This window comes from Pipra filicauda, unplaced genomic scaffold (assembly GCF_003945595.2).
Source record: "Pipra filicauda isolate LSUMZ 115617 unplaced genomic scaffold, ASM394559v2 scaffold113_size4260070_pilon, whole genome shotgun sequence".
Lineage (NCBI taxonomy): Eukaryota > Metazoa > Chordata > Aves > Passeriformes > Pipridae > Pipra > Pipra filicauda.
In genome coordinates this window covers 1161932-1184943 of record NW_024103585.1, presented here as the reverse complement: position 1 = coordinate 1184943, position 23012 = coordinate 1161932, and positions in this window count along the sequence as shown.

Sequence of the window (23012 nt, the reverse complement as noted above, 5' to 3'; positions counted from 1 at the left end):
GTACACTAATCTTATTTAGAGTATTTCCTGTCTATTTTTCATATTCATGTAGTATGAACATACATTACATGTGACAAGTATAAAAGTTCAACTGATGCAGAGCAGCAAAATCTAACTTTTTAAGAGGACAGGAAATTCACAAGTAATAAGCATCGGATGCAAAGGAAAAGGAAAGGTTTTGTCTACACATATGAGGAAGATGGACTCCAGCATTCCCTGTACCCATATTCTGGGTCAGATATTATTTTAGTCCAGTTCGGAAGCAGTAAAATTACTACCTAGGGTATCATTTGCCTGGGATTCCTCTGAAGTTTATAGAGATTTTTTGTGACTTATAGATTGGTGTCAGTTCCTGGGAGGGTAATTTAGAGCTAAGACAGAAGAAACATTACTGTCTGAATCCTTTCACAGAAACATATCATCAGTCAACCAGATGCTTTATATGTTTTATAGCACTTAGTTACACTGGTGGAATCCCGAATTTTGAATTTGCTGTTTTGTTAATGCCAGAGAAGGATAAGGATAAAGTGATTAAAAAAAAAAAAAGGAAAAAAAAAGGTTGCATTGTGTGAAGAATCCTAGAACTAACCAGCATAGATGTATTCGAATATAAGTGCTAAGAGCAGAAACATTTTAATAAAGTTGCAAGCATTTGTCTCTATGTACATGACAGCAATATCCATAATCTTTCTCATTTTCTCAAAATAAGTCCCTTCACAATTTCATTGAGCAACTACATGCTGCTCATGCTTTTCATCTGCATTCATAGTTGAATAGGAGAAACAATCCCACTGGTCAGCTTTTGTATAGTGCCCTAGCTGTTAGAGCATTTATTTCAAATATACTTCTTCCAGCGTAAGAGGCTTAAAACACACATATTTTGCTTTTCTGGATAGAGTAATCAGCAGTCACAGATCATTATATGTGATAGAGCCCTTCCAATCTCCTGGTGACTCTAGGCCATGCTACAGAAAAACTCAACATGCAATTAGTCTCAAAAAACATTCTAGAGGGAAAGTATTCTAATGTTTAATTTCTAGGACATTCAAAAGAGGATACAATTTTTCACTCTTCTAAATGAAACCTGGGGATGCTGGTAAACAGGTGGCAATGAGCCTAGGTGCTCAAGAAGCCCAATGACATCCTGGGCTGTATCAAAAATAGTGTGACCAGCAGGACTAGGGCAGTGATTGTCCCCAGTACTCAGCACTGGTGAGGTCACATCTCAAATCCTCTGTTCAGTTCACTACAAGAAGGACATTGAGGATCTGGACCAAGTCCAAAGAAGGGCAACAAAGGTGGTGGAAGGTCTAGAGAGTAAGTCATATGAGGAGAGACTGAGGGAACTGGGGTTGTTCAGCCTGGAGAAAAAGAGGTTGATGCTGATCTCTTCTCTGTTGTGATCAGTGACAGGACCTGAGGGAATGGCCTGAAGTCATGTCAGGGAAGGTTTAGGTTAGATGTTAGGAAGAGGTTTGTCACCCAGAGGGCGGCTGGGTGCTGGAACAGGCTCCCCAGGGAAGTGGTCACCAGCACCAACCCTGACAGATTTCAAGTAGAATTTGAATGATACTCTCAGGCACATGGTGTAACTCCTATGGATGGTCCTGTGCAGGGCCACAAGTTGGATTCAATGACCCTTGTGGATACCTTCAAATTTGGTATATTCTGTGCTTCTTTCCCCCTAATCAAACATCCATGCAGATGGATAAGACAGTCACTGTTGCTGTCGTCTCCCCCACCCAGCCCTTGCCCCCATCTTCTTGAGGTTAAACAGCTCAATTTTAAGAACTTCAGTTGCTTCTCTGGCTTAGCCATTTCTTTTTGCACAATATTTTTTAATGAAACTATTTTGGTTGCCTCAAAACTTAACATTAGTTATCTACACTGAAGAGTAAATAGAAGAATGGCTAGGTAAAGAAAAATCCTCTTCTGGTATCCACTGATATAATAATTTTCTATATATGCACTCATATCACACTCTTAGGAGGCATGTGGTAGTTTTATTTCCCTTGTGAAAGGTAAGAACAAAAGATTGCAATTGAACAAAGTTATCTTCATCTGAAGAGTAAAGGCTTCTTCTCATTCTTGTGTCCACAAGAACTATTGCTCTGCTTTCAAAACCTCTTGATTTTTGAGTAAACTTTACTATATTTTTAACTTTCAGTTGTGAAATCAATATAATCTGTTTGTCCACCTCAGTTTAAGAAGCTCAGTAATCCTTCAAACTAATCCCAATGAAATTGCTCCTGTATTTTATCAATGCATTAAAAAAGAGAGAAGAAAAAGAAAAAAAGTCATTCTGCATGCTCAGATCATATCAGGTCTGTACAGTGAAACTAGGCAGTTGCTTCCAAAATCATTGGCAGAAATACCAACTGCTTAAAAGCTCAGTCCCAGACCGAACTTTTGCCATTCTAATTTGATCACTAGATATGAAATTATTTAACATTATTGCTGTGAAAAAAATGTTTCTATCAGAAATACTGATTGGAGGAATAAAAAGTTTTGTTCATTTAATTTTGCATTTATATCAGGACATGAAATTTATAGTTTATATTGAATCTCTTTACATAAACCTATGGATGAGTTTTTTAAAATAGAAGGCACTGAGATAAAATATTAAGATTACATGTTAGAAAGTAGACAGGTAGTCTCAACTTTTGACATATAATTATAAAAATTCAGAACTCAAAATCCCAAGAAAAGGACAAATACCTTAATCTAAGCAGATGTTAATGCCAAAAGAATAAAAATGTTGACAAGTCAAGAAGTATTAGAATTCCTATGGAGTCTAACTTAATTGTAAAGTATATTAAAAAGTGTGGAGTCAAGCTATTACTCCCTCTTAACATAAACTGTTAGTTTGCAGTATTGTAATTTACAGTGCCAGTGAAGCAACATTACTAAAACTTCAGAGTGATTATAACCACCTGTGAATGGGCTGAGGAGGATTACCCCAACTTTGTATTTCCTTCATGAGTCTGCCATATACTTCATCATCTTTCAAACGGATTTGCTTGGATCAGAGTCAAATCCCCTCATGCTGCCCATAAATCTGGGACTAGAAGCTCTAGTTCAGGTAGAGGTGGGACAGGCAAACACTCAGAGTTAGCCTGTTATTGCTCAGAAATACAATGAAAGTAATGTGCTACTGCAGTGTGATATAGTAGCTAAAAACCTCTTCAAATATTGCTCTTTAATAAGGAAATATAACTATGGTCTATCTTTCCGAAATGGATAATGCCTTCATTGGAACTGCCTGGAAACTGCAAGAAACCAAATAGTCTTTGAAACTGTGAGTTTTCATGAAAATGAATCTATTTTAAATGTTTTTTCCTGTCTCCACAGTCAATTTGAATGTGAAAGAGTAGAAGCCCCTCTTTTGCCAGTTAAGAAACAGAACCAAGCTTTCTGGCTTTCAGCACCTTTGCCAAGCTGCCAGACTACAGTTACCGTAATTCTTATTATTCCTTCAGAAGCCAGGAAGATCTCTGTCTGCTCCAAATGGCAGGTCAAGCTGTGGTTCACTTAGCGTTCTGGCACCTAAATTCCTCTTGCAATTTTAATTTAATGAATTATTTACCAGCTCCCATTTCTCTAACTTGCGTGATGTTGTTACTCAAAAAGTGCCTGAGTACATTTCAGCAGGATGAATTGGACATCAGAACAGAAGGAGGGTGAGAGTTGTCTACACTTGCACTGACTCCTTCAATAGTCCCTATCTAGAGGGATAGTTGAAGATTAGCTGAAGACAGAATGTACTTTAGCAGCTTTTTGAAACACGAAGTGTCAATTGCATGAGTGGATGTGCAATCCACCTTTATTCATTGTATATTTTCATTTAAATTCCAAGGTATGGAAAGAGATATTGACATACGTACTGAGTAATGCAACTAAAAATGAAGCAAAAGAGAGTAGAAGAAATTGGTAACACTATTTTTCCCTCTTTAGTGGAGATATTTTTGAACATCCTATATTTACTCTCAGAGCAGTGAGGATGAAAACCCAATAAGGTTCTAATTTTTTGCTGTCCTTCTGATAGTCTTTGGTTTAAATTCCCTTTAGTCTGTATTGTGGCCTATGTACGGCTTTTTTCTTCTTCCTCCAAATCTGAGAGAAAGCTACAATATATCTTTGTGGTATACAAGATCAGAGCCTTTACAGAATATACAATCAAGTGTTGATATATTTTAGATAGAACTGTTTTTCACTGAAAAAATGCAGTTTAATCTGTAGAAATATCTAACAGGAACATAGTTCATAGAGAAATCTGAGTTTACTATTTTAATAATATTTTTACTAATCTTATTTAGATATTTGTATTACATAAATTTGAAAAAATAAAGGTAAAATTAGTATTATGTATATAAGGGTTTTTTTCTATTTTAGCATATCATGCATATTTAATTTTCTCACAAAATTTTGAATTTTTCTTCCCGGACAAAGTTGGGTTTATTTTGTTTGTTTGTTTGTTTGTGGTTTAGTGTTGTTTTTTAGATGTTGATATTTCTTATGAAAAGGAAATGTTGACTCCTGCCCATCCTTCTAAACTGACTGGTAAAATGTGGAAGCAGAAGCAGAGGAATAGATGAGTATTTTTATTTGTGAATGAGTTGTAAATATTCCCAAACACAATAAAATTTATTTCTAAAATATAGATAAAAAACACAATAGCATTGTTCAGATCCTAGCATCCCTCTCTGTGTACTTGTAAGTAAATATGACTAGAGCTGTAGTTGAAAAGTATTTTCATTCCAGCAGAGGGACTGTTAGAGCTAAATGTGAATGTGTTAACAGAATTATCTCCATGAAAATAAAGCCAATCAGATTTTAAAATAACCATAAAGGTCACTGAATTAAAACATTTAGAGAGTAGATTAGGTGCTTGGAAAGTTTATGCCCTTAGCAAATAAAGTAAATAAGGCAACAGCAGTGAGGACATTCAGAGATTGCCTCATGCTATTATGGGAGGAAAAGGTAAACTCTGTGATTTTTCCCGAGGATATTGCCATGATAACGCCAAGGGGTCAGTGCTTTGTTTTGTGAGCTGATTGCCACATACACTGTAAAATGAGCATAGTTATATAAGTGATATTGCAACAGTTCGCCTTATTTTTAAATGAGAACATTTTTTACACAAACATGATCATAAAATAACAATAGGATGATTTGCTCAGGAAGATCTGAGCATATAAGTCAGTAGAACAATGCAGCCTGCTTCATTCAGGAGCCTGGCCAGCAGGTTGAAGGGGGAGATTCTCCCACTCTACTCTGCTCTTGTGAGCCCTACCACCCGGAGTGATGTATACAATTCTGGTGCTCCCAGCATAATAAGGACATGGAACTGTTGGAGCAAGTCCACAGGAAGGCCACAAAGTTGATAGGAGGGCTGGAGCACCTTCCCTACAAAGACAGGTTGAGAAAGTCGGGGTTGTTTAGCCTGGGGAGGAGAAGGCTTATAGCAACCTTCCAGTATTTGAAAGGGACACACGAAGAGAGGGAGTCTTTGTCAGGATCTGTAGTGATAGGACAAGAAGTAATGGGTACAAACTGAAAGAGGGGAAATTTAGGCTGGATATTAGGAAGAAATTCTATACTTTGAGGCTGGTAAGATACTGGAACAGGTTGCCCGGGGAGGTTGTGTATGTCCCAGTCCTGCAAGTGTTCAAGGCCAGGTAAGGCCTTGAGCAACCTAGTCTAGTGGTAGGTGTTCCTGCCCATGGCTGGGGGGTTGGGACTGGGTGATCTTTAAGGTCCCTTTCAACCCTTAACATTCTATGATTTTATGATTTTATGATTTACTTCAGTAGATGCTTCTGTAGAGACAGTTATGTGTCTTTTCTTCCTTTCTTCCTTCTTGGAATATCTTCCTTCTTCGTGATATCCAAGCAAAAGCACTCTCTGTGTTCATAAAGGACAGTGATAGCAAAGGTCTTTTCCTTCCCTTCATACTTGGAGGAATGGCATTCTTTTTTATGACCTTTCAGTGTTCAGCAGAGTGAAATTAGTTAAAAATAAGGTGTACACGTTTTCATTCAGATCATAGAAACTGCGATTTCATATTCATATAGCTAGTTATTATCTTCACATTATTTTTATGAGGAGGCCTTTTTTCCTACTTAGAGCAATGTAAAATCAATGAATGCAAAGGAAGAAATACGGGGATCTTCTTGAAACATGACTATAACTTTTCATACCAGAGTATGCTGAGATAAATTTTCATGTGCTTGTTTATCTCTAGACAGTAGGGAACCAAGACCTTTTGATTTATTCAGACCACTTAGGAACCTGCTGAAAAGAGAAAAGGGAAGGAAGAAAAGAACAATTTTATTCTCCCAGGGAGAGAAAAAAACATTGCTTTGTATTGTACCTTGATCAAGAATACTTCATCCAGCTGAGCCTAATGAAACAGAGAGAAATACGTGGCAGTGTTTGTGTGCAGAATACACACAAACTCCAAGACACCGTATGAGGCATAATGTCTGCTGTCAGGCCCTCTCCCCCCTGCAGCATATTATTTTTTAAAATCCATTTTATGTCCTACAGATTTTGTTAGTGATTTTTTAATTTATTTTTTTTAAACTCGTTTCATCTACTCATGTTTAAACATCCATTAAACAGAAAAGGCTTTCTTTCTGTCTCAGGGATGAAGCACAGGTATGACAGTCAGGAGACAGTTATTTCTTTCCCTGTCTCTGATATTGATTGAGTGTGTTTCCTTGGAGAATTCAACTTCTCTCTCTGAGACTCAGTTTCTAACATCAAAAACTGAATAAACACCAAAACTGCTACATGGCTATTGGTAGACATTATATGAGATATTAAAAAGAACATAAACATGCAGGTAGGTTATACTGTTACTTCCTGCAGTTTCCAGTGATCTGCAAGGCTCAATAACAGGAGATAGCTAGGCCTGCTTTGAAAAAGATGGATATCTGATTTTAATATAGTTGTTTCTCTTTGATTCTATGAATTCATACAATCCATGTTTGAACGTATGTAGGTTTTTAGCATCAACAATATTCTGTACCAATGATATACCAAATGAAGAAATTGTTTATATGCTATCTTCTTCTCTAGTTGGATGTTATTTAGTTATTATAATATTAATCTGCTATATATTTACTCTATGACACACATGACTTTATACATCTTCAAATAACCCCCCCCACTTGCTTTTTATCTGGGCTGGAAAGCTGCAATTTAATCAATAGGTCCTTCTAAAGGAACTAGTTTGGTACTTCTAAACATTTCTTGTCACACACCTTGTCATGCGAAAGGGGGGGTTTCCTTGAACTCTTTATATTTGATCAATCTATCAGCATGCCCAAGGAAGATGAGACCCTTGTGCCCGACCAGCCTGTCAGCATCTCATTATGTGAACACCATTGAACAGCCCATTGCATTGAACTGTGGTTCAATTAATCTGCTCAGGGTTACACACCAACAACACCTCCAGTTTCAGCTGGAATATTACCAGTTTTGTCAACTATGTTATCTGCTGTCAGTCACTGCTAGTGCCCTTGATGGACTCGCACTAAACACTATATGTAATAACACACTTTATTGACAAACACACTGATAATAAAAGACTGTGATAGGTTATGGTTCAGAGATTGCCACTGATAGTACAATGACTGCAAAAAATTAATTTGAAGTGAAATACAAACAAGTTCTTATCATCAATGAAAGCTAGTTTGAGCTAATCATTCAGTGTACACAGAATGAGGTTCTTACCCAATATGTGTCCCGATGGGGAAGACAGGTTCAGCTTGTCAACCTAGCCCAGAAATTACGATGAAATCTTCTCTAACCTCCCTCCCCTCTTAAGTATTTATATTAAGTACTTTGAGGGAGAGGAAAAGGTAAAGTTCCAGGTGATGTCAGCCCAAATTTAGGTGGAGTTTGAGTGACTTTAGTCATTATCATATATGGGGCCTGAAAATTAATGTGCATTCTTGAGTTAATGAAGCAAAGTTCAGCTTTTGATTACTGTCTAAATTATTCTTTGATTTAGTTCCCATTAGCTGCATTGTTTTAAATGGAGCATGACCACAACACCACTGTGTTGCTCAATCCATCGCTTTATATCCGCATTGGTTTCAACAGAGCATGACCACTGCAGCTCCATGACACTCCATCCTTTGTTTCATGTTTCCCTTACAGATACAACAAGCTCCCTCAGAGTTCCTGCTCCTAAGTTGTGCAGACTTTTTGCCCCTGGTGAACTATAACCAACACACACCCTCCTTGCTGAACTTTGTTTTTTGGTTTTCTCCCCACACACCTCTGGACCTTTTTCAGTTATAATATTTTACTAGTAAAAATTATACACAATATTCAGATGTACATATACCACATATTTCTACGAAAAAGGTCATAATGAAGTTTTCTATTTTGTTTGCCATTTCTTTCAAAGATCTTAATTCTCATTAATGGTTGTCACCTGTCAACCCATCACCATTTACACAAAGATTTGTCATTGTTTTTTACTAATCCTGTTCAAGATCCAGATGTGTCTGATCCATAATCTCTGACAAGATCCCAAGATTCTTCTATGCTCAGTGACTCTCCTAATTCCAATGTGGATTTTATTGTACTCGTTGTCCCCTAGTGACTTCTCTTGGAGCTATTCCACTCTGTATAAACAACCCACTGAGGGAAAGATTAAAATATTCAAGGCAGCCCCTCCGTGTTACCCTGGGAATAACTAATTATTTGTACAAAATTGATTAGCCCCATAGGAAACAGAGGAGTTTCAAAGGAGGCTAAATTTCATAGAATTCCTCTATATCTAGGAGAAAGAAATTTGTGGAAAGGACTACCTGACGTGCCCTAAACTTTTCTCCACTGGCTATTAAGGACAATTGACCTGTTGTATGAACACCTGCTTGATTCAGCTCAATGAAGAGAGCATTCAGTCAAGCATTCACAGAAGTAACATAGGGATTCCAAAGAGTATCCATCATTCGAGGTAAATTATCTAGTTACTGAGAACTAGTACTTCTGTAGTTTTAAGGAAAGTCTTGTTCTTTTCCCGGTTTAGACAATATAGTCTTTACCGAGTCCAAGAAACTTTACTTGATGAAAGCTTATGGGATAATAAGAAGTGATACTCACAAAAATTGAGTATGGAATAGTAAGAAAATAAAAGAGCATATGAAAAATAACTCCTCTGGAGTTACACAGGAAATAAGTGAGATATCATAAGTATGAAAAGTTAAAGAGTTAAGCTTTAAGTTCTATCTAACATTTTAAGATTACTTGCAGCCACCAATGAGGGAAAATCAACCTAAAATTTGAATTTTGAGTTTTCATTTCTGTGGTTTATATTGGATTCACAGTGAAGTCTTTTTAGTAAATCCAGCCCTGTCCTGGAGGACCGAGCACCTTCTTGGGCCCCCAAGCTGCGATGTTGGTCCTCAGTCTGGGATATTGTCCTGCTCAATTGAAGTTCAGTGGGGCCAGGCAAATGGGTGCACTACAGCAAGAGCTGGAGCTGGAGCTCTGGCAGGACCAAGGTGAGTTCCTCAACAGAAAGCACCTCCCCAGGCCAGGGGTCGGCCCCATAACCACTGGGAGCTTCTCCTGGGTCACCACTGGCTCACCACCTCCTTCCAGTATCACTCTCAGCTGCACTGACTCTTATCAGCCTGCACTGAGCCTTATCAGTTGAATCTCAAGGAGCCCCTCCGGATACTCTCATGGCCCTTTAAGTATCTTTTACTCAAAAACTTCCTAAGTAGATAGCAAAGATCACTGTCATTGCACTTGGCTGAAACGTATGCAAAATATTCTGAGATTATCCACAAGGTAAAGCTCATTTAATGCAATGGACAAAGACCAACTAATTTCTAAGTAGTCACTGAGCATTGACAGGGTTTAGGCATGAATTCATTTAAAATTGTGCAAACTGAAGGGTATCTTGACAGTCTCACAAACAGAACTGCAGGTGTGAAGGAAATGCTAATGTTGAAAATGTAAAGGATGAAAGATTTTAGCTATTTGGAATGAAGCAATAGGTTAGACAAAAGGAATAGTGTCACACCTGAAAAAGGAAAAACTTGAATTCCATTTCAGTCATTCAAGGTACCTTGTTCATCTTCTGGACCACAGTTCTTTGGATCCTGATGAAAAAGATGAGCTACAGTTAACCTTATAGGTAACACACCATTTGTGAGATCTGTCTCTTCCAAGAGACAGTTTACACATTTTGTGTAGTTTCTAAATAAACCTCTGGATTAATGCTGGGAATAGGGCCTCTTCCCCTGAACACTTGCACATGAAGTTTTGCTTCTTTGCTTGATTTCTCTATTTCATTCTTTGTGGTGTGATGGCAGCTTTCTTGAGCTTGAGAACAAAGTGTAGGTGTCCCACACTCGATTGCACAGCAGCTGGTGTTTGCTGACACAAAGTGCTGTCAAGCTGAGTACTCAGTACAGAGTATTGAGATGTGGTTGCTCAGCATCCTGGAGAGATCTGTACCTTTTTTATGATGGGCCATGTCCTCCTCTAATGACTGCACAACAAAAAATAAACTAGTTAAAATTGCTTTTCATTTTAGGCTCAGTCACATCAATTTAGATGGAATTTACCTTTCCCAAATTCAGACATCTAATCAACAGGTAATCAAAACCTCCAATGGTGCTGGATACTGGGATTTATTAAAGAACCTTCAGGCTTTTGCCCTGTTTGATTCTCTCACACACTCACTCTAAAAAGTGCTATGCTCACAATTCCCTTCTCCACAGGAAGATCCCTGCTTCCCAGGGAAGGCAAGCAGACAGTCGTGTCTGGACAGTTGTCAAGTCCCTGGGTGTCCCCCAACATTTAGCTCAACTCATATCTTTGACCTCCAGGATCATCCTCTACTTCTAGTATCTTTTCTCCAATCACATAGAATCACAGAATCATTTAGATTGGAAAAGACCTCCAAGATCATCAAGTCCAACCTTTGACCAAACACGACCTTGTCAACTAGACCATGGAACTAATGCCTTGTTCAGTCATATCTTGAACACCTCCAGGGATGATGACTCCACCACTTTCCTGGGAAGTCTATTCCAACGCTTAGTCACCCTTTCCATGAAGAAATTCTTCCTGATGCCCAACTCGAACTCCTCTGGAGCAGCTTGAGGCCATTTCCTCTCCCTTGTTTCCTGGAAGAAGAGACTGACCCCCCCCCGTTGCTACAACCTCCTTTCAGGTAGTGGTAGAAAGCAGTAAGGTCTTCTATGTGATTCTCAATATGCCCAGGTGAACATGCCTTGAAAAGAAGTGTGATTGTATTTATGGAACAGCAGCATGCCTCTGTATCCTTGAATCAGCCATTCACCACCTTTTCAGACCCTTCTGTTCTTTCTGAGACCACTTCTCAATAACCCTTATTTTGAACACTGGCTTTCTTTCCAGAAACCCGAACCCTGAGCTTTCCCACCTAAATAGTGTATGTGCATGTGCTTAGCTTCCTGATTGGTGTTTCTCTCTCATGTTCCTATTAATTATGAGATTCAGGGTGTGTCAGTTTTGCTCAGTTAAAGTGTTATCAGAATTCATGACCAGTCCACACTGGTTGCAGCTAGCAAGTAGCAAGTTTCTGCTTGAAAATACAAAGGCTCAGTTCCAGACATTCACCCATACACACACATGTACACCAAATTATCTGCTGCCTGTTAACATTTACATTTTAAGCTATATTTATCACCTACAACAGATTTAGACATCTGCTTCTATGCTAGTCATTCCAGAGTGAGTGCCTTTAAAGGCAGTAGAGAGGAAAATACATTTTTAGGGTATCTCATCTACTTTAAAAGTGCCATTTGAAGATGTCATAGATGGAGCCATGGAAATGCCAGTTGTCTTCATCTGTGAAGTAAAGGAAAAACTGAAGGCTGACCCCCAGAAATTTTGATCAGGTGGTTTCTACTTTTCACAGCTGACTACAATTTAAAGATGTAAATATTTTTCTGTCTAGTTTGTGAAGCCAAAGGTTTGGGGGTCGAGAAGGTCTGATGAGGTCTGAACACAGTGCAGCATTGCAGGTGTCAGTTGCCAAGAGAATGCTGAGGTACAGAGGGGAGTTTCCTAGCTGTCTCAGGCTTCTTTAGAGTCAGCAATGACTAAGAGAGATTGTTCTGGATCTCAGTTTTACTTCTGAACATGTGAGATCCCTACTTAATTACTCTTGTTTCTTAAACTGCTTTTCTGAACTGGCTTGCCTCTTGTTTTTGTGTTTGGTTTTTGTTTTTCTCTGATGTTCTCTTTCTAGTTCTTTAATAAGAAAAAATTACAACAGAATTAAAACAAGAAAAAAACTCACCTCTTCTATTATTTTTAATTAGGCCCTGAATTCATGACTGTTAAATTAATGTATAATTATTTTAAGTTAGATATTTTGGTTCTTCTAAACTTTCACATTGGTACAGAAAGTGAATAATTTATATTATATTTTAAGTATGTAATGTAGCATAGTGAATTGCAGAATTAAAAAAAAATCCCTTTAGAGCAATAGGCTTATTCAAATAATTATGTCTATGCCTTTGGTAGATATTTTTATGTATAGAGAGATAGGGAGACACACATTCCAGTACAGGTACTTTGTTATTCCTTTTGACATTCCTATCAGACATTAAAGCGGCTTATAATCAGACTGAACTTTTCTGTTGGCTTTAGGGAATGGTATACGAACTATTTTTTCTTTTCTTCTTTGGCTACTACTCAAATGTCTATTTATTTAAAATTCAAGGTGCATTTACTAATTATTGCCAGAGGAACTGTAATCTTAATAGGTCATAATAGGTCATATATGTCATACTGTTTTATATGCACCTAGGAATATATAAAAATGAGATTAATGGGGGGGGGGGTTATGTGTCAGATTTGATAGCAGGTAAAATTGTTTAAACCTATGATTTAAAAATTAGAATATGTCACATGGAAGTCTTGCATGAACCCATCAGCCTCAGGGATTGAGGTGTTGAATAGCAGTCCCAAGGGAAGAGCTTAATATTTTGTTTTCTTTGCCATATGTAGTAAATCAACCTCAGTATATTTAAACAGGTATTTTGTATCTGATATTTTGTTCTCTGAATGTTTTTTCAATGGTGTGGCTTTTGAATGTAGAAAACAATAGAAAAAAAGACTCAAAATAATAAACTGCTATTTGATCTAATTGCTGTAAAATTATCACTTGGGAAGGAGGAATGAGAAAACTGTGTCATGCAATTTTTGTACTATATAATTGTACTAATCTGCATGTGTTACTAGCATAAGATACAGTCTCTCTACCTTTGCAAATATTCAAGCTCATTTATTGGAAGGAGTGAAACAATCTAGCTCTCCCTTTAGCATCGATGGGGCACAATATGTACTCCAAGTCAGCTGAAGGCAGTCATGGGGGATAACACTATTATATCCCCTAAGACTATTTCACATGCTTAATGTATTTACATTTGTGAGTTTGGGAGATGGGACATTTGTGAATTTGGGTACAGATGCTACTGACATGGAGTGACATGTGCCAAGGCTATAGAGTCAGCTTTCTTCTCCCTTGCTCTTTTTTTTTAATGTGAATGGCTCCCATTGATAGAAAGGGAAGCTGTGACATTTCCTGTGGGTAGTAGGGAGTTCCTGCAAAGTGAGCACATCAGAACCGCAGTTTTTCAAAACTTTATAGTCTAATTGTATAAAGACACATTTTATATGCCATCAGTTTGTGAAGGTTACCTCTCTGTCAAATTGTCCTGGCACCCCCTCAAAGGTAGGGCTGTTCAAAGAAAAAACCTTTGCATCTGCTTTAACACGGGTAGCACCATATTCCTCTGGGTTTTATTGTTAAAGTACTTATCACATTAGTTAAAATGTTTCAGAATTTTACTCTGACTCTAGGTCTGTAGACCATTAGTGTGAGCAGCAAAAATCTCTACACACCGGACACAACTTTATGTTGCCATTTTGCAGAACCTAAGAAGGGATAAGCTATTTTAGGTCATCCAGAAAATACTTCCATCGCACAAATTTTTCTTCCACTAAACTTTCCAACTCTAACTGTACTCTACATTCACTCCTGTTCTAAAAGTTTCAAGAGACAATTTCCACTTATATTCTAATCTATGTCACATTTTTACTTCACCTTGATATGGCAGTGTGAAAAGAAAACCTACAGATATCTAAAAGAAAGAGTTCTTTCATCGGAGACAATAAATGAATTTTTTTCCTCATTCACTATCAGGTATATTAGTGAAAAGTGTAATTTTCAAATTTAATTTTGAAAGGAAAACAATTTAAAAGCTGATTTTTATGTTTATTTTTAAATATATTTAATAAAAACTTTGCATGAATCTAGACATAATGGATTTTTGTCTGTTCATACTATTAATTCTTTACAAACAGCACCCAAAAACCTCAGAATTTTCCTTGTGCTAGATAAATAATGCTGTTCTCAAAGATTAAAACCTCAATAATCTACTCTATTTTCCAGTGGAAAAGGCATCAAAGGGAAAATTTAGAGGAATGGATAGTGAAAGGCAAAAATTTTAGAAAGAGAAAGATGGAAATGCATCTAGGGAAACTTTTGACATTTTTTGTCTTATTGTTTTAAAAAATGAAAACTCTTCAGAAATAGCTATTGATAGCTGTTTGATCGCCTTGTACTTTGGTACGGAAATAGTTGCAGAATCTGCCTCTTACAGTAAAGTAGACTTCAGCAACCCTAAGATGTTCACCATTCCTGAACTAAAAATCTATGGTTTCTTTCTTTTCACTGTAACTCCACAATGTAGTTTTGTTGAGTAGAGGCTTATACTCTCCATGCATATATATAAGAAATAAATTATTTTACAAGCCCAAACACTTTTATTACCCCTTTACAAATATTAAACTAAATTATGCCCTCAGTTATGCTAGAGTAACAGGTTTTATCTCACCACAAGTGGTCAAAATTTTACTTGTACAAATCAAAATAGATTTTGGCTCAACCACTTCAAACAAATGGGACAGGTAAAATTAACACTGTCTTTAGAACTAACTAAATTGTTTTTGCATGCTGGTAATCTACTTTACCTACCATGAAAGCTACAATCTACCAGTGCTTCAATGGCTGTCTTCCCTGATTTTTGAATTTACAACATTGATCTGAATCTACACTTCTAGTCCTTCCTGAAATCCTAGAGCTGGAAATTCCCCAATTTTTTTTTATCTATTCCTGGACATAATAGTAAATATTTTAAATTGTTTTATACTTTATATTAATATTAGATATTTGAAATCAGTTCCAATGACACCATGAAAATACTTTGCCTTGATTTGACTTTATGTTGTATCACCATAGATGTTCTTTTCCTAAAAAGCTTCAGTTTAAACTACTCTTCCTATATCAATACCATTTTAATTAGGCTTTTTTTTTCCTCTTACCAAGTCAAGGCAATATTTTGCAGTTATTGGCCAAAAATTTGTTAAAAATTTGGAACTGTTCTATGGACAAATATGCTGACAGACTACACTAGTCTATTAGGAACAAACTAGCAGATCTTCTCTGACAAGCTGGGCTCCATGGCATTGCTGCTGTCTTAAGAAGATAGCCATAAAACTGGCATTTTCCTCATTTTCACTATGACTTCAAAGTTAATTACTGAGAGTGGAAAGCTTACATGCAAGACAAGAATGAAGAGTGTTGGAGGAGAGGAATCAGAATGGGAGAAATACCAAGCATGGAGAAAGATATACGAGAACTGAACGGACACTTTACTGCTGAAATGGACATTCTCATACCGGATAAGACACCCACTGGATTGACAGTTTTCCCCAGTTCACCCCAGTTTATTGTTGTATTGTTATGAAGTTCCATGTACCCCAGTTTATTGTTAAAAATTTATGTCCTCCATTTTGTCTCCCCTTCTTCCCCACGTTTTCCCGCCTAAACTTGTTTATCTCCTTGTTCTCCCCTGTTTTCCCGCTCCTCTGCCTGTGACTGGTTGTGGTTTGCTGCAGTGCAGAGGTAGCTCCTATTGGCCCATTTCCCCTGGAGACCCAAGGTTGCCACCCACCTATTTCCTGCTTTCCAATCACCACCTTCCCTGAGCTGCCTGTCTTATGCTCCTCCCTAAGCCTGAGTCCACCCCCTGAACCTACCCTATTTAAGTTGCTGTTACCCTTAATAAAGTTGGCATTGCTTCCCTCACCTTAACTGTGTCCCGAACCTGATTGCAGTGCCGCGTCCCCATTCCCTTTTCCCTACGGGCCGCGGCAGGAGAGGGTTTCTAAACTGAACCAAACTGTACTCTGATGTACAACTGACTCTTAGTGTCCCTAAACTATGTTCACTGGTGATTCTTATCCTATATTTAAATTGGGATTAACCAATACAAGTATCTCATCACATGCCATGTAAAACAGATCAGTGGTGGGAGAAACTGTACATATTTGGTGCATTTAATTGCATCATATAAGATCACAGTCCAAAGCATTCATATCCATGTAAAAGAGCTCATCTCGCTTGCTTTAATGACTGCAAGGCTGTAAGGGCAATTTGAGGTCAGACTGCAAAAGCTGTCTACTTTGGTAACGCCTAATATCAGGTCTCACTTGGAAAGGTGGGGCAGACAACTCTGTTTGACACTGACCACATGACATTCATCACTATTGCATAACAGTAGATGACACACACCAGCGTTTTTAAAGTATGTGCCAGGGTCTGTTTAATGAAGATCTTATTATTTTCTTATTTCATTGTCAAACACCATCTGAGAGTGACTTCTGTTTGCACAACATGGATTACCTGAAATTTAGGCTCATTTGTGATACAGGGCCTCTGATAAAAGACCAACACAGAATCAGATCGATGCTCTATCTAGTCCAGTACAAAACAGGAGCACAGAGCAGAGCAGTCGCTGCAGACAAGAAGTATGGAGCCTTTGCAAGGTAACTAGCGTGTCAGGTCCTCTTCACAAAGATAAGCTGTAATTGGACTTGCAGCTATTGTTCTTTTTCTGGACCGAATTCTTAAGATTAATCTACCAAGAAAAAATAAATTACATTCATGTATGATTTTTCTCCCTCTTTCCCCATTTTTGTGAAGTGTACTTTAGAATTATATGTGTATGGTCTCTAATCGCATGTGATTTCCTTTCACCAAGACATGATCCTTAGATGTCTCTTCCCTCTTTTTCTGTCTGTCTCCCCCAGGCAATTTCTTGAAGCTTTGATTGGTCCTTCTTTATCTGGAAATCTCCCTTTTCCCCATAAAGAAAGGAATTTTAGATAAGAATCCAGTAAAGGGGAGCAAGAACACACAAACACAAGAATAGTGAATAAAACTCACATTACATGTTCACAGATCCTCTAGACCACCATATATTGAATGACCAGTTTCCATAAAAAGGACCATCTAATTGACTATGCTTTACATTACAATATAAAGATTTGACGCCCCCCCTTATGAAAATAAAAATCTTTCACTAGTAATGATGCTAATTTTTATTATATTATTTTTTTTTGCTTTTGAAAATAATTTTCTTCTATGGCAGTGACACAGATTCCTCTATATTATGATGAAAAGCACTGCTTAACTCATTACATATATTTGTCTTTCATTTTATCTCATTTTACTGAAGAAAGTTTTGAAAACAACCTCTTGTGTAACCATTTGTTCTCCATTAATTTTATTTCTTAGTCATGCCCTGCATGCATTTTTATAAATAATCATGATTTAAAAATGCCCTTTGAATAGGGGCTGATCTGCACTGATACTGTGTTGACTTAACTATACTGGTATAGAAGGTGCTATAGAAAACTCTGTATCACAGATAGCATTTAATTTTTTTTCCAGGACAACTACATTTAATAGAGGTTTCACAAAATATGGAGCAAGCCCTCAAATAAAAACATTATAGAAATTAATTCACACAGCAATTTAGCTGTAGTTATTTATCTGTAGTTATTTTGTATCACAACAATATTTTCCACATTCCTTCTTTCCTTCATCCCTCCTTTCCTCAGAATGGTCCAGAATAAGAATGCTTTCTTGCAGCTTGAAAAGAGACAAAAATGATTGTGGCAGTATATCTCCTCAATTCTTTATCTTCCGGATCTGCAACTGTGTGTATGCTGACTCTTTTGGTTGTGCCAAAGTCATTAGAGCTGATTTAAACATTCAGATATTAGGATTTGACATAGATAATTCTGACGGGAAAAAATTCTTTTCATTCTGGCATACCTAGAAGAATAATGACCTCTGTCAGTGAACAGCTGTCAATGTGTTGAGGACAGTAATCTTTTCTTTCAACTCAACAGCAGCCAAGACATCTTGTCAGAGTGTAGCTACATACAATAGAAAACTGCTGAATAAAAAAACCCCAACAACCCAGACAGCTAAAGGTAGAAGTAATTAACTTCATTCTAGAGGAATCATCTTTGGTAGCACTACAGATTCAGATCATGGAATATTGCCTTGATATTTTCTTCAGAATATTATGATAAAATACTACTAAGACTATCATGCTCTTTCAAGTGATAGACTAAAAGATAAGAAGCATGGCAATGGTAGATTGACCCAGTCAAATACCCTATCCCTGGTAGTGACCAATATTGAACATCTTGCAAGGGAGCACAACAGATAAGCCTGCAGTTTCCTAGCTTCCTAGCTTCCAGCAACCCATGATTCAGAGACAAAGTGTTACTTTTATCTCTGTGTTTAGCTTTCGGTGGAATTCTGTTCTCCTAATAAGCGTAATTCCTTTCTGAGTCCATTTGTGCTTTTGGCATTCATCAGTATCCCAAGGCAAAGAGTTTTCCACATCTTAAATACATACCTACCTTTATATGACTCTGCACCAAACAATTTTCTTTGATTTCTTAATCACTATGAAAAATTGGGAATAATTACTGTATATTCACCTTCTCCTTATTAACTGTGATTTTTTTTGTGTCATTACCATTTGATTCTAAAATTCATCACTTTTTTGTACTAAAGAATGTTATTTAATTTCTCCAACCCATAAATTTATCCACAGCAGTGATAAGATTTTTACCATATCTTTTTTTTATTTCTACCAAATATTTCAGTGAGAATCAGCAGAACTCTACAAAGCATTTAAGCTGCAGATGGTCTAGGGATTTAAGAAATATCATGTTTTCTGCTTTATGCTCCATTTTATTGTTAATAATTCCTTATCTTAAGATTTCTGGAGAACATTGTTCGGTTTGTCTTTAAAAAAATAAAATATTAGTCAAAGAAAACCCTACTTTTTTTCCTAGAAATGCTTTTAAAACATTCAGGAGAAATCTAGGAAACAACCACATGTGGTTGAATTCTGGGCTGTTTTGTTTTGCATGTATGTACTTTGTAGTAGCAAACAAGTATCAGGCAAGACATCAAGCAGATAATAATAATTATAGATAGATGATAGGTAATAGCAGAAAGTAATAGAAAGCACAAATATTTAATCTGGCGTCAATTAAAGTCAGACCTCTACTTTGCTGATGTAGGTCCTTCATTCTATATATACAAAACCAGCCGGTGCAAAAACATCTGGGTTTATTCTCACAAAATATCCCAGAAAATCAGAATATTTACCTAAAAATCATTCTGGTAATCTCTACAGAGGATACACTGTGAAGACAGGGACCAAGTCACTGTTCTTCAGTTGTTCTGAACACATTTTATATTTTCCCTTACAAGCTATTCTGCAAATGATTTGGACACCATGACTCCTTTCCCCTGTTTCACTCACATGAAAACTGCTACCTTTTATTTTTTTCTCTTTTTGTATTGTCTTTTGTGTCTTTCATCTGCAGGGCATTTTACATAACATATTTTCATCACTTCTGATAGCTGAGTTAACAAGAACAAATGTTATGCTTGATTTTTTGTGTCCAGTACCTCAGTGAATCTCTGTTATTGGGTGGTAGATTCTGCTTTTGAGTGACAAGAAAAGTTACATTATTTCTCCTTTGTTAATATGCTGCATACTAATTCACTCTTATATTCATTTTTAGCTAGTTTCTTGGCAAAATCTCTCATCATAAATTTCTTCTTGTCAGAAACAACAGACTGGCCTAAGGCTTTTGGTAAATGACAGTAAATTGTATTCCTTATCATAATGGCTTGAAAAAGTATTTGTAAACAATTGGATTTTCTCGTGCAGCGTAAAACTGGATACAATGACACCATTTTTCTAGCTGAAGTACAGTTCTGGATCAATCTTTGCAAGAACAAAAATTAACCCTAAACTAGAGCAAATTCAAAAACAGGGTTAGTGGAACTTTTACCTTATCATATCTTAACTCCCATGATAAGCCCAGCTTTAGATCAAATTTATTAAACAGTAATGTTCCTGTAAAAATAGCACACTCTGTTCAGAATTTTTTATTCTGAATTTCAGGTATAATTGGCTTGCTATTACAGATCTATGAAATACTTTTTTATTTTTATAGATTTTTTATATTTTAATTTTTTTTCGATGTAATTCAATCAAAATAGTATTTTGCAATAAACCAAATCATTATTTTTCTACTGACTGCAGAGGTAATTTACAACCATTTTAAATCTAGAAATCAAAATATTTGGTGATTCCAGACACCTTTCTGATAGTCCATTTATTCCAGAGCCTTGATATTGAGTTTCACAGAACATTGGTCTGTGAATTCGTTCCCTAACGTCTCTTTCTTTCTTCCTTCCCTCCATGTGGTTTTATACACTGTCAATTTGAGCAATGGATAATACAATGCTTTTGCAGTCTCTAAAACTGCTCTCCAAATAGGAAGTCCTAGAAGCTGCAACTAGTTGTATACTTGCATATGGAAGATGATGTTCACCTGTGATTGGAGTCTTAGGAGACCAAGCAGCAAATTTAAAATGACACATGAATTGCTGAAATCAATGTTATACAAAAGAAGCAAACTTTGCTGAGCATGGATAGTAAACTGATGTAATTTACCGTGTTGTGGTTCCTTTTGTTTGTTTTTTTCTCACCCTTTTGTTCAATTGCCATTCTATACCCTACTTTGATTATGAAAGGTTTTTCCATATTCTTATCAAAGATGTAGCACTTCAACCATGCAATGAAGGTGTGAACCTGTGAATTTCAATAATATAAGACTGCTAAATGCTAATGAGGAACTGTTTGAATGATTTCAGACATATCGAGTTTAATAAAAGTTTCAGAGTTAAACAAAGTGATCACATCAAGGGAAATGGTCGTGCAACAAAATTAATTATGAGCACTCGAAACACAGAAACAGGTCCTGAATTAACTTGAAAGGAATAAACTCATATTCTAACAAAGAAAAATAAAAATAGTGATGGAATACCTTTCTTTTCCTGGAATCTATAAAAAGACTTGACTTTTTTTGGTTGTGTATGATTATGAGGCTTCAAACCTGGATTTTCACAAGGGATTTTTATTCAGGACTATTTCGGGTGTCAGATAAAGTTGCAGGTGCATTTTTCTTTTGATTTTTTTGGTTGGTTGGTGATTGGTTGGTTTGGCCTTTTCTTCACAACTTCTTTTCTGTGCTGATTTAGAAGAAGCTGGAGAGAAGAACAAAACACATATAAATATGGTTTATTGTCTGCCTGAGTGTTGCATTTGATTCTGTGGATGTCAGCAAACTCTCTAGGACACAAAGTCATCAGTCTGATGATGCTATCCATTCTATATTATTTGTCAGTTAGTGCATTATCTGCCTTCATACCAGGCATGATTTCATCAATGCTACCCATTGAGAGGCCTGTTTTTTCCCCATGGAAGCTCAATGTTACTTTGGCATATGTTTTATATTTTTTGTGTTATTTACATATTTTATATTTACAACACTGCTTAGATGTTTTCACTACAAATTTTGCAGTATATTTTTAAAGATCAGAGCAACAGACTGCCCACAGCTGTACTTAATGTTTTTTTGTTGTCTTTTTCTTATACATGAGGTGAAAAATATCATTACTCCATGAATTATGTAGTGTAGCATACAAAGCTGAAAGAACTGACCTTCTCATTACATCAACATGAAATGCATCATGAACTCTAGATTAAGAATTTTTAGTCCTTCACTCATCTAAATTGTTGACCAGTTCCTTTCCAGCAGTAAAATGTATCTCTGGCTACACAAAGAACCAAAAAATAAATGCTGGCAGAATATAGTACTATTTTTAACAGCACTAAATTTTGCTCTTTTGTAAAGTCTGATTAACTGATCCAAAATTTATATTCTTGGAGTGATTTAATTTTACTGAAAAATAACACTAAGTTGCATTTTGAAATGTCTTTTTTTCCCCTTTAATTTAATAAAGATAAAAGCTGTACAGCTCCCCATGCCTCTGAAACATGTTTAAGTAATGCTAAGAGTTAGCAAAAGTAGACTCCAGTGGAGCTTTGATGACACTTAAAGTGATTATCAATGTCTCTGTGATTGAACACCGGGGTTTTCTAATTAGAATGGCCTTTACTGATATTGTCTACATTTTGAACATTGTACTGTATGTCATTATTCTCTGAATCTGCAGTGTCATTAGCAATTCTGTCCTTGCTGAAGTTATCTTTTTAATACCAGGCAAACAAAATTCTTATAGAAAACTTTCCCCAAACTATATTGTTCAATGGGCATAATTTTTGTTTACTTGGAAAAAAATATGTGCAAAGAGCTTTTTCTGTAGGCTTGGCTAGCAGGTGTCATATTCTTATACCAATGATAAAAGAGAAGATAGATTCTATGAAGATGGAATAAAAATCAAACCAGAAACATAGCAGGGAAAGAAAACAAACTGTATGATCTCTCAATGAAGTCTCTACACATTTACCTACAAACATTTGTGGGCTTTAAGGACAGAGGGTTTACATAAATAAATCTAGGTAATAAATACAGATGGTTTATCCAACTCCATAGAGACACCTGAGACTTCTACATGTACTTCTGGTCACCCTTTATATTTAGTGAAGAGAACCAGAAACCTCTAGATTTTGAGCAATCTCTCCTTAAAACGGATGGTGTCCTCCAAAGATTTTATTTCTCTTAAC